Genomic DNA, 12,712 nt, shown 5'->3' with positions numbered 1-12,712 from the left:
ACCTTCAAGATGGCCTAGGAGGCCCTGCATGGTCTCTGCACTGCCCCTCCCCCATCACCTCCGACTCCAGCCCCTTTTCCCCCTGCTCTGGCCACACTGGGGTCTCAGTTCCCAATCTCTATGCACAACCTACGACCCCAGGGTCTTTGCACAGCTTGTTCTTTCTCTCTACCTGGTGCACCTTTCTGCCCTTCCTCACCTACTCAATTTTTGGCTCTCTTTCTAAGTGAGCGTCATGTCCTCAGAGACAGCTTCCCTGACCCCTCCCCTCATTCCACCTCCAATTCAATCCAATCCTTCTTGGATACATCAAAGCCTATAAAAAAAAACTACAGAGAGTAGTATCATCAAACCTGTTTGTTCTGCACCCCTCCCCTGCCCTCCAACCTTTGCCAAAGCTTAACATTTGTCATAATTTCTTCAAATCATTTTTTTCAAGAACATAAAACATCTTTAGATCTAGACAGAGCCCTTTGAACCCATGTCTGTCCCTCTCTTAAGGTAACCAACCACTCTCCTGCATTTGGGGCATATCATTCCTATACATGCTTTTGTATTTTTACTACATATGTTTGTGTCTATAAACACTTTATAGAATTGTTTGACATGTTTGTAAACTTTGGAGAAGTGGCATTATACTGAATATATCATTGTGCAACTCGCTTTTCTTCACTCAGCATTATGATTTGAAAATGTAGTCACATTGATACATGTAGTTCTAAATCATACATTTTCACTGCTAATTCGGGTCCCATTGTATGAGTTTCACCACACTCTATTTACCCATCTCTTTCTGAAGTTTGTTTAGCTGATTTTCACATTTTGTGTTGTTAGAAACAATGCTACAATTAATGTTGTTTAACCCATCCCCTTGTGTGAAAGTGAGCCATTGAGCAGATACTTGTGTGTGAAATTGCTGGACTCAGGTCATGTGAATTGGCAGCTTTACTCAGCATGGCTGAACAGTTTTTCAAAGTGGTCGTACCAATTTACACTTTGATAGCAATATGTAAGTAAGAGTTCCCATGCTTGGCATCCTCAACAACACTTGGTAATGTCAGCCTTTAAAATTTTTGCCAAGCTGATGGGTGTGAAATGGTATTTCGATGTTTTAATTTGCAAGTCCCTGTTTACAAGAGAGACTAAGCATACTTTCATTTGTTTATGGGCCGTTTGCCGTTCATCTTTTAAAAGTTGCCCTTGGTTTGACAGTGTTTCTATTGGATTATCTTTTATTATGTGTAGGAGCTCTTTATATGTTCTGGATACTAATCCTTTGTCAGGTGGTAGCCCATCTGGTGTCTTTTACTCCACTCAATTGCAGTTTAAATCTGTGTAATTATTTGATCAATGTCTGACTTGCCCACTAGACTATAAGCTCCATGAGAAGTGGGACCATCCCCTGTGACCAATGCAGTGTCTAACACCTACCAGCAAACCAATAAATACTTCTGGACTGAATTGTATTGACATTATTTGTCTTTTTTTTTTTTGCTTCTGCTCAGCTGTCAGCCTCAACCACACACTCACAAGGCTATAAATTCCTCGAGAGCAGGAATCTGGTGCTATTCTCCTCATCTTTGTATTTTCATCTTTGTCTCTATCACAACGCAACACCTCTGGCATGGAGTATATAGCCGATCATTTTTGCTTAATTAATTTTATTTGAGCCTTCTCTTTCCTTTCTCCCCACTTTATATTTTATCTCTAAGCCTAGTTATATATTATCTGTAAAATGAACAAACAATAAAGACCTCCTTGCAAGTCTGTGAAAATCACAATGTATTACATGCCAGTAAGAAGAGCAGTGCTTAGCACACAGTTGGTGCTCAATAAGTGGTGACTTCTGTTGTTCCCACAATAATCATTTGGGTGACTAAAGATATACTCTGTTTAATTTTAACAGACAAAATTCTTTCAGAGAGAGAATAAAAGTGAACTTGCTGAAGATCTGGTGAGCGGGGTTTTTTTTTTTTTTTCCTTTATTGGCATTTGACCCATTATATAAGCCTCAGTCCCAACACGATCTCTGAAAAGCATCAAATATCATTCTTCTCCTTCTCTTTTATAAATTCCAGACATATCAAAGGCATACGAACCATACATAGAATTCAAACCTTTAAGTGGAAACATATAAAGGCCAATTCCACGTCTTTGGCCAGAAGTCAGAGAGCAGAAAGGAGGTCTGTCAGTGATACCAGGGGTGGGATTTAGTGGCTGCAGCCAGGGACAAAAGCAGAATTCTTACATCTGTTTCCTACATCTGCCATTGATTGTGTGACCTTTGATCTATTTATAAAACGAAGACAATAATTCTGGCTTTTTCTGGGAGGTTGAACTTCATTAATTACTTATTTTAAAATGCTTTGAGATCCTCAACATAAAAGGCAGTTTGGCTCTATTTAATCAGTGCCCCTGATAGGTAAACGGCCCAGCAACATCTGTCTGTGCTACACAGGAATATGATCTCTATTTTACCAGAAAGTGAGGTCCAGGAAGGTAGATTTGAGCACCTAAAGTTGTAAGGTGCTGACAGACAGGAGGGAACCACCTTCATCTCTGGCCCCAAGCTCGGAGGAATGAGAAATCTCAGGGCAGCCTTATTTGATCAAGATGTCATGCTCCACAGAGGCCCGTCATCTCTAGGGTTTCATCTCTGCCTGAGGAAAGCAGGTGTCTGCACTGAGTCCAGTGCAACGTGAGCTCACCACAGAGAACAATTAGAGCCACAATGACCTGCTGGCAGCGGCCTCTCCCCAGAAGGCCCAAAAGGAACTTTGCTGAGGGATGTAACCGGAGAAGGTGGGCGGCATCCACGAGGCAGTGTAGACAGGGCCCCCTCTGAGGTCTGGGAGAGGGACCCCAAGGCCCAGGGAGGGCTGACAATTCTGCGTGGTAGCAGCTGAGGGTTCCGCCGGCCGCTACCATGGCTGTTGGAATGGTCCACATTCCAGCCACATCCTGGAGTGGGCTTTGAGGAGAAGCAGAGGACCAGGCTCTACAAGCCAACTACAAAACTTAGCAGCTGTGCAGTTTGTCCACTAAACCTCTCTGAGCCTCTTTGCCACCCCTGAGGGTTGGGGATGATGATAACCTGTTGGGGCCGTTAAGGAAGATTACAAGAGAAAAGGCATGCGACAGTACGCCACTGTGGAAGGGGTTAAGTCAGTACTCCTTGAGAGGATGAAAACACTAAGAACTCATTTAAGTCTGAGCAGAGCTCACTCCCTTTTGAAACTGTTTTCTTTCTCTCTATTCTTAAGGTAATACTTGTACATGATTAAAAACAACAACAACAACAACAACAACAACAACAACAACAACAACAAACCCACACCAGAAAACAAAAAGCACAATAGCCTGAGAGAGGATACAGTGAAAAATGAGCATCTCTGCTGTTGGAACTTCTTGTGACCCTTTCTCTTCCCCTGGTGGCAATAAATATTAAATAATATTACCAGGCTTTAGTGCCTTTTTCCAGAGATAGCTAATGCATGTATGAGGATGTATGTGAATCTTAAACCGTGCCTCCTTTTGACATAGATAACATGCAATATACGTTCTTCTTACACTCTGCATTTTTTTCCCCCTCACTGAACAATGTTCCTTGAAATGACTTGCATATCAGTATTTATAGAGGCACCTTTCTGAGAAGGCTGCACAGTATTGTACTGCATTTGCTCAGCCAGTTCTCTGCAGATAGACGTTTAGGTCTGTAAAGTTTCCTATTGCTGCTGTAACAAATTACCATACATTCAGTGGCTTAAAACAACAAAAACCTATTATCCTGCAATTCTGTAATTCAGAAGCCCAAAATGGGTCTTGCTGGCTAAGATCAGGATGTTGGTAGTGTTGCCTTCCCTCTGGAGGAGGCTTAAGGGGAGAATCCGTTTCCTTGCTCTTTCTAGCTACTAGAGACCACCTGCATTCTTTGGCTTGTGTCCCCTTCCTTCATATTCAAAACCAGCAATCATAGATGGAGTTTTTCTCAAATCACCCTATTCTCAGTCTTCTTTTCTACTTTCCTGCCTTCACTTCTAAGGACACTTGTGATTACATTGTGTCAACTTGGAGAATCTCCTTATTTTGTGTAGTCACCTTAATTCCGTCTGCAACTTTAATTCTCTTTTGCCATGCATATTCACAGGTTCTGGGGATTGGGATGTGGACATTTGGGGGGGCATTATTCTGCTTGCCACCAGGTTATTTCTTGTTTTTTTTCTTTTCTTTTCTTTTTTTTTTTTGCTATTACAGAACTGATAAATGTCTTGTATAAATGCCATTTCCTACCCGTGACTGTGTGTGTTAGATAAAGTCTGAGAAGTGGACTGCCTACGTAAAAGGATATGTGTTTTAAAATTTTTGGAAGGTATTGTCAAATCTCATTCCAAGGGGATCGTACTATTTTACACACCTCCACCACTGTATTTGTGCAAGTTTAAAAAAAATTAGTAGCTTTTTTAAAATTTTATTTTTTTAAAGGTTTATTTATTTATTTATTTATTTATTTATTTATTTATTTATTTATGATAGACAGAGAGAGAGAGAGAGAGAGAGAGAGAGAGAGGCAGAGACACAGGCAGAGGGAGAAGCAGGCTCCATGCAGGGAGCCCGATGTGGGACTCGATCCCAGGACTCCAGGATCGCGCCCTGGGCCAAAGTCAGGCGCTAAACCGCTGAGCCACCCAGGGATCCCCAGCTTTTATTTTTTTAAGTGCAGTTTTAGGTTTACAGAGAAATTGATTAGAAAGTACAGTGTTCCCACATCCTTCCCTCCCCCCTTCATAGTTTGTTGTTTACATGCCCTATTGATGTGGCATATTTGTTACTATTGATGATACATTATCATCACACAAGGTCCATACTTTGTATTAGGGTTCACTCTTTGTGTTGTACATTCCATGGGTTGACAAACGTCTAGGGACATGTATCCACCACCGTGGTATCATACAGGGTAGTTTCACTGAACCTAAAAATGCTCTGTAGTCCGTCTGTTCATCCCTCCCTTTCTTGTCCCAAACCCCTAACAAACACTGATATTTTTACTGTCTCCATAGCTTTGCCTTTTCCCAAATGTCATATTGGAATTATAGACTCTTTTTAGCCTTTTTAGATGGGCTTCTATCACCTAACAAGATGCATTTCATATTCCTTCATGTCTTTTTGTGGCTTGATGGCTCATTTATTTTTACTGCTAAATAATATTCCATGGTATGGACGTACCACAGGTGGTTTATCCATTCACATATTGAAGGACATCCTTGGTTGCTTCTGAGATTTGGCAATCACGAATGAAATTGCTATACAGTTGACACTTGAGCAACGAGGGGGTTAGGTGAGCTGACCCCTGCACAGTTGAAAATCCGAGTATAACTTTTGACTCCCCCCACTCCAGACTTAACTACTAATAGCCTACTATTGACCTTACCAAAACACAATTAACACATATTTTATATGTTATATGTATGATATGCATATTTTTACAGTAAAGTAAGCTAGAGGAAAGAAAATGTTATTAAGAAAATCATATGGGGGGGCACCTGGCTGGCTCAGTCATAGGAGTGTGCATCTCTTGACCTTGGGTTTGTGAGTTTGAGCCCCACATTGAGTGTGGAGATGACTTAAAAATAAAAATCTTAAAAAAACAAAAAAATTATGTGGAAGAGAAAATACATTTACAGTACTTTACTATATTTAAAAAAAATCTGCATATAAGCAGACCCACGCAGTTCAAACTTGTATCAGTGGTCAACTGTAAACATCTGTGTGCAGATTTTTATCTGGATCATAAGTTTCCAATTGTACTACTTTTTACACATCTTTGAACATACAGTATTTTGGAAAACTTTTTCACCTTGGCTAATCTGATAGATGAAAAATGTATCTAGTTGTTTTAATGTACATTCTTTTAATTGAGAGCAGAGTTGACATCTTTTCATATTTACATTTTTATTTCTGGAAATGATCTGTTCATGTTTTTCTATTGTTTTTTTTCTTAGTGACACAAACACACTTTTTATATAAAAAGGAAAATTGAAAATGTGTTATATTTTTACAAATATTTTGTCCAGTTTATTATTTGTCTTTTGATTTTTTTCCATGTTAGAAATTTCAAACCTTTATAAAGTCAAATTATTCATTTTCTTTCTTGGGGGGCCTTTGTGTGTGTCTTGCCTTTCTTACTCTGAGATTTAAAACAAACAAACGAACCCTGTTTACTTCTTGTGTTTTTCCAGCTTTCTTTTTGACATTTAAATCTTTGATACATCTGGATATATTTAGGTGAAAGGAGCAAGGTAGGGTTCCAAGTGCCCTCCCCCTCGTTGTTAACCCATCAAGGGATGTTGGTCCAGTATCATTTTCCAGATAATCCATCTTTCCTCTTTTTGGAAATGCCACTTTGGTTATATACTAAAGTCTGGTGGGTAACTGTATTTTATTCTGGTCTTTTGAGGTAACTATTTTGCTTACCAAAGTTTTACATCATGTTTTTTTTTTTTTTAAATAACAGCTTTATTGAGATATAATTCACATACCATACACTTCAGCCTTTTAAGTGTACAATTCAGTTTTTTGCTAGCTTCAAAGAGTTGTGTAATTATCACTGCTACCTAATTCCACCACATTTTCATTACCCCACAAAGAAGCCCTGTACCTGTTAGCAGTCATGTTCTACTCTCTCCTGCCCCTGGCTCCTGGCAATCACTGATGTATTTTTTATTTCTATGGATTTGCCTACTTGGGACATTTCATATAAATAGAATAATACAGTATGTGACATTTTATGGCTGACTTCTTTCGTTTGCCATAATATTCCCAAGGCTCATCCACATTATAGCACAGATCAGTACTTCATTCCATTTTATTGCTGTATAATATTCCACTGTATGTCTATACCACATTTTATTTATTGGTTCATTTATTGATGTACATTTGGGTTGTTTCCACTTTTTGGTTATCATCAATAATGCTGCTATAAACATTTATGTGGAGGTTTTTGTATAGATATAGATTTTCAGTTATCTTGGGTATATCTATGTATCTGTCTAGGAGCAGAATTGCTAGGTCCTGTGATTACTCTATGTTTAACTTTTTGAAGAATGCCAGACTGTTTCCCAAAGAGTTGCAGCATTTTATATTCTTCCCTAACAGCAGTGTGTATGGATTCTGATTTCTTCACATCCTTCAACACTGGTTAATATAGTTACCTTTTTGATTATAGCCCTCCTTGTGGGTGTAAATTGGTATCCAATTGTGGTTTTGATTTTCATTGCTCTAATGACCAGTGATGTAGGGCATCTTTTCCTGTGCTATTGACTATTTGCATATCTTATTTGGATAAATGTTTATTGAAATACTTCACCCACAGGCACTGAGGGGGGCACTTGATGGGATGAGCACTGGGTGTTGTGCTATGTGTTGACAAATTGAACTCCAATAACAAAAAAAGAGAAATACTTCATGTGTTTAAGATGAGATCATTTATCCTTTTTTTATTGAGTAGTAAGAGCTCTTTATATATTCTGGACACTAGTCCCTCATCGGATATATGATTTGCAAATATTTTCTTCCATTCTGTGGGTTGTGTTTTCACTTCTTTAATGGTGTCCTATGAAGCACAAACATTTTTAATTTGGGGGGGGGTTTCCTTACGTTTTTAATTTTGATGAAGTCTCAACTTATGTTTTTTTCCTTTTGTCTGTGGTTTCCATGTCTTATCTAAGAAATTACATTATTTTTTAGTGTCTGGTAAGGAGTCTATCTATCCTCACTGCCTTCCCCCACACATTTCCCATGCTAGTCAGGCTATTCTTGCATTCTTATGTTTCCACATGAACTTTAGAATCAGCCCATCTTGTTCCAAAAGCAATTCTTTTTGTATATTTTAAAAATTGGGGGATGCTTGGGTGGCTCAGTGGTTGAGCATCTGCCTTTGGCTCAGGACGTGATCCCAGGGTCCTGGGATCAAGTCCCACATCGGGCTCCCTGCAGGGAGCCTGCTTCTCCCTCTGCCTGCTTCTCTGCCTCTCTCTGTGTGTCTCTCCTGAATAAATAAATAAATAAAATCTTCTTTAAAAAGTTCGAATCACCGTAAATATAATGATTTGTGAGCACTGACATCTTTACAATAGTGCATCTTCCTATTCAAAAACAGGGTATGTATTAAGCCTAGTAGCATTCCACAGCATTCTTACAGATTTAGCACATTTGTAATAGTTGTGTTTTTGTTGTGGCCACTCTGAATGCAATCTTTCTTTTAATATTGTCTAACTGGTTGATGACTGCATATAAGAAAGCTACCCACTTTTATCAGTCATATCATCAGTCATCTTATTATATCAATATTGAATGATTTTATTGATAATTCCTGAGTTACCTATCTTGCATTTTCTAGGCTTCCAGTCCCATCGTCTAAAAATAATGATAATTTTGCTCTCTTCTTTCCTGTTTTCATACTTCCTGGTTTTTCTTTTCTTTTCTTTTTCCCCCTCTGTTGTATAATTGTATAGGCCAGCGCTTCTAGAACAATGTTAAATAATGATGGTGTTAGTGGAGATCTTTATTTTGCTCCTGACTCTAAGGGAAATGCTTCCAGTGTTTACAGACTTTGCAGAGAGGCAGCTTCCAGTATCTCTTTTCTTTTATTGTGTTCTTTTTGTCAGGTTTCATACGCGGTTCTGTTGGCTTCATAAAAAGAATTTGGAAGTTTTCCTGCTTTCTCTTTGCTCTGGAACAATTTAAATAGCAGGTAAAATTCACCCATGAAACCATCTGGACCTGACACTTTTTTGGGGTATAGCTTTTTGAAAACACTCTCAATTTATTCTGCAGTATTTAATAGGCTTCAGGTTTTGGGAGTGTATTTTTTAAAACTCTTCTGGAATTAGCTGCAATATTTTCTATTTTCCTAGAAAATCATCCCTTCTACCCAGGGTTTAAACATTTCTGCTTTTTGGTTGACCAAGATAAGTGCGTAGGATTCTGTTAATTAGCTCAGTATCTATGCTAAGGTGATTTCTCAGCTCTCATTTCTTATTTTGTGTATTTGATCTTGCAAAAGCTGGTGGGAGGTCTTCCATGGCAGGACTGTCTGTTTATATGGCCAGTTTGAGGCTGAGGGTTCCCAATTATGAAATCCCCTGCCATCCAGCTGGTTCGATTCTGTTCAAGATGGTGTTAAGACAGATATTTCTTCCTTTACCTGGCTTTAGCCTTGATGGCTTATTTGCCAAGTGTCAGACACTGTGCTAAGCTTTTTTCCTTTTGTTTTCTCATGGAATTCTCACACCATCTTATGAGATACACAGAACTGTATTATTCCCATTTTACCAATGAGGAAACAGAGACTCGGGGAGATTAAGTGACTCACCCAAGGTCCCACAGCCAGTAGCTGGCAAAGCTGGGATTCTGACCAGGTCCATCTGTATCAGGACCCATTCAAAATACTGGCCTTCTGTCCCACCCCACCCTCATTCTGCACTTACCTGTCACCTCACCTGGCCCAAGGTGGCTGACTTCTACATCATGTCCATGTTTTCTGCTCTTCTTCTTCATCTTTGTCTTCGTCTTCTTTGTCTTCTTCTTCTTCTTAATATTTATTTATTTATTTTAGAGAGAGAGCACACATACACACACACGAGTGGGGGGAGGGGCAGAGGGAGAGGGGGTGAGAGAATCTCAAGCAGACTCTGCTGAGTGTGGAGCCCAACCTGGGGCTCAATCCCAGGACCCTGAGCTCATGAGCTGAGCCGAAATCAAGAGTCAGGTGCTTAACCATCTGAGCCACCCAGGCAGCCCCCGTTTTCTGTACTTCTGACATATCTCATAGAATGACCCCTCTCCATCTCTTAGATCATTTTTGAGGGCTTGCTCTGTGCTAGCACAGTGCTAGGTGCTGAGACAATGGCTCTCAGACATCATGTTTATAATCCAGTAGGGAAGGAGCTGTGTCACCACCTAATGATGCTCATTTAAATAGCAGCACCTCCCCCCCCCCCAAAAAAAAACCTTAGCCATCAAATTATAATGCCTTGAGGTAAAATTGTAGAGAGAGCCCAGGATTGCTTTGAATCACACAGGTCTGCCCCTTAATAGCTCTGTGATCGGGACTTGCCATTTCATTCCTCTGAGCCTCCGTTTCCACGATCTATAAACCGTGGATAACATCTTACACATTTTTCACGTGGTAGGCATACGTCTTCAAGTTGATGGGTGTCTCCCAAGGATACTTGACAGTGTTGTTGTTTCTTCTCACTGTGTCATAAAATAGTGGTGTGTCCTATGGATGGTCTGAGATTTGATGACATATGAGAACAATCACATGGTTGTTGTGAGAATGAAGTGCCATAAAAGAAAGAGGAAAGCTCTGTATATATTTAGGTTAAATAGTGTAATAAGCCTGGGCTGACACTCTAATGCAGTTGGTCATCACTACCTTGCTGGGTGGCCGTAGGCAGGTTACCTGCATTGCACAGTCCACCACATTTCCTTCTCTGGTCTTCCTTCTCAGCAAAATGAGAGATTTATTTAATTTGTTAATTCAGCCAACATCTCCTGAGCACATTTTCTGGGCCGGGCATAGTGCCCCTGGGCCAAGGGAGCACCTGGCTCAGCAGGATTCCGACAGGGAACAAGATTTTCCTTGTGAGCAGTGCTATGACAAAGGAAGGGTGAGCTGATCTCACAGGGCTCTAGCAGCTTTAAATTCTGCTCTTCTGGAAGTAGGAGGGCCATCCAGATAGAGCAGGTATGTTTGGAGAAGCCTTATGGTATAGGGGTTAATGCACAGGCTTTGGGGTCAGACGGTCTTGGGTCAGTACTTTCTAGCTGTGTGACCTTGGGGCAATGACTTAACCAGTCTGAGCCTCAGGACGCTTATCTGTAAAAGGACAGTGACAATAGTCTGTCTCATAGGATTGTTGTGAGTATTGCATGAAATAGGTTATGTAAATCAACTCAGCTCAGCAAGGGGTAGTAATAAACGACTAATGAGTGGTGGCTCTCTCCCTCCCTCCCTCCTTCTTCCTTTTCTACCTCTCCCTCTTTCCCTCCTCCTTCTCCCCGGTTTACTTTCTGTACTCGAGAAGCAAAAGCCTATTGGTGCAGGAATCCCTTGTCCAAAACTTCCTACTTTCTATTTGGAGATTGGCACAGAAAAACCAACTCTGGCGAATAAATTGGCTTCTCCCATTGCTGCTCTTTGCAGTGGCTCCCAACCTTGCTGGAAGTTTTTAATGTCTGTCTGCTGCAGGCCCAGTAGCCCGAGTGACTCAAACAAGGGCATTTTCCTCAGTGAGGCAGAATAGACACACAGCCCAAGGCTTACATTCTTTTCAAGGGCCTATGGGAAAGTTTGAAATCCAAAAAAAGTTATTGGCTTTAAAACATGAAAAGGAAATTGTAAAATCAAGAAATGTTTAATTAAAAACCTATTAAATGTAACAGCATGTTAACATCATGAATTGTTGAAATTTATGGTTTCTTTATGTTTGAAAACAATTTGTAGGTTGGATTTTTCTCACTTTGCAAGAGTTCCCAAATATGTACAATAGTTATTACTGAGAAATTATAGCCAATTATAAATTAAGGGAGTTGTTCACCAGTTGTAAATTAAATGAGTATGTTTAGCCAAATTCAATAGCAAAAGTATAAAAGTCCCCTTCAAAAATTTTGTAGTTAAAATTGTTATTATGGAATATTTTAAAGTATTTTAAACAATATAAGCCCTCTCTAGGGCCTAAGAAAGTCTTTAAAATGCTTATGCTGTGCTTGGGAGGCTGTTAACCTTCTTTTTAGTTTCTTTCCCTCCCAGGATAGCTGATTTTTCTAGCCCTTTGTGAAACATCTAGCATTTAGAATTTGTAATAATTTTTGAAAATATTCACAATGTAATAAAAAATTGCAGGACATTAAACTATAGATCAGTTTGATCTCAAGTAGTTTAAAAAAATTCATACATGCATAAAAAAAGACTAGAAAGAAATATACTAGAATGTTAATAGACTCTCTTGGTAGAACAACGTGCATAATTATCTTTTCTTTTTTATAGTTTTCAGACTTTCCAAATTTTCTACAATGAAAATGCATTACAATCAGAAAAACAATTTTGGTAGTTAAAAATTTTTTTTCTTACTACAAAAGTAATTTATGCTCATTATAGAAAAATCACAAAATACATATAAGCATAAGGAAGGAAAAGAAACATGCAAATTCCACCCACCCAGAGACAACCACTGGGTCCTTCCAGACCTTTTTTATGCATACATAAACATTTATATTTTTGTCACAAAATGGGATCATTCTGTACATAGTACTGTTTTGAAACCTGCTTCTTTCCCTCACAATGTATATTGAGAACATTTTTTTAATGTCAACAGCACATTTCTGCAAGATGATTTTAATGGCAGCACACATTTTGAGGATTAACCATAATTTGCGTAACCTCTAATTATTAGATGTGTATATTGCTTCCAAATTTTCTCTGTTACAAAGAGTACTGTAATGAAAATATTTTAAGGCATCTAAGAAGTCTTTATTTTCATAAGGAAATCATAGAACACTCACTACCCAACAGACATTTGTTTTTGAATGATGCCAGGCTGAGGATCCAGAGGTGTTTAAGTAGTGATTCGTGCTCTGGAGGAGTTCCCAGCCTGGAGGGGGTAGGCAGTGGCAGGAGCCATGAACTCTGCCTGAGAAAACCAGGAAAGAA

This window comes from Vulpes vulpes, chromosome 5 (assembly GCF_048418805.1).
Source record: "Vulpes vulpes isolate BD-2025 chromosome 5, VulVul3, whole genome shotgun sequence".
In the NCBI taxonomy this organism is placed as follows: domain Eukaryota; kingdom Metazoa; phylum Chordata; class Mammalia; order Carnivora; family Canidae; genus Vulpes; species Vulpes vulpes.
The sequence above is the reverse complement of the archived record's forward strand: the minus strand, read 5'-3'. Positions refer to the sequence as shown.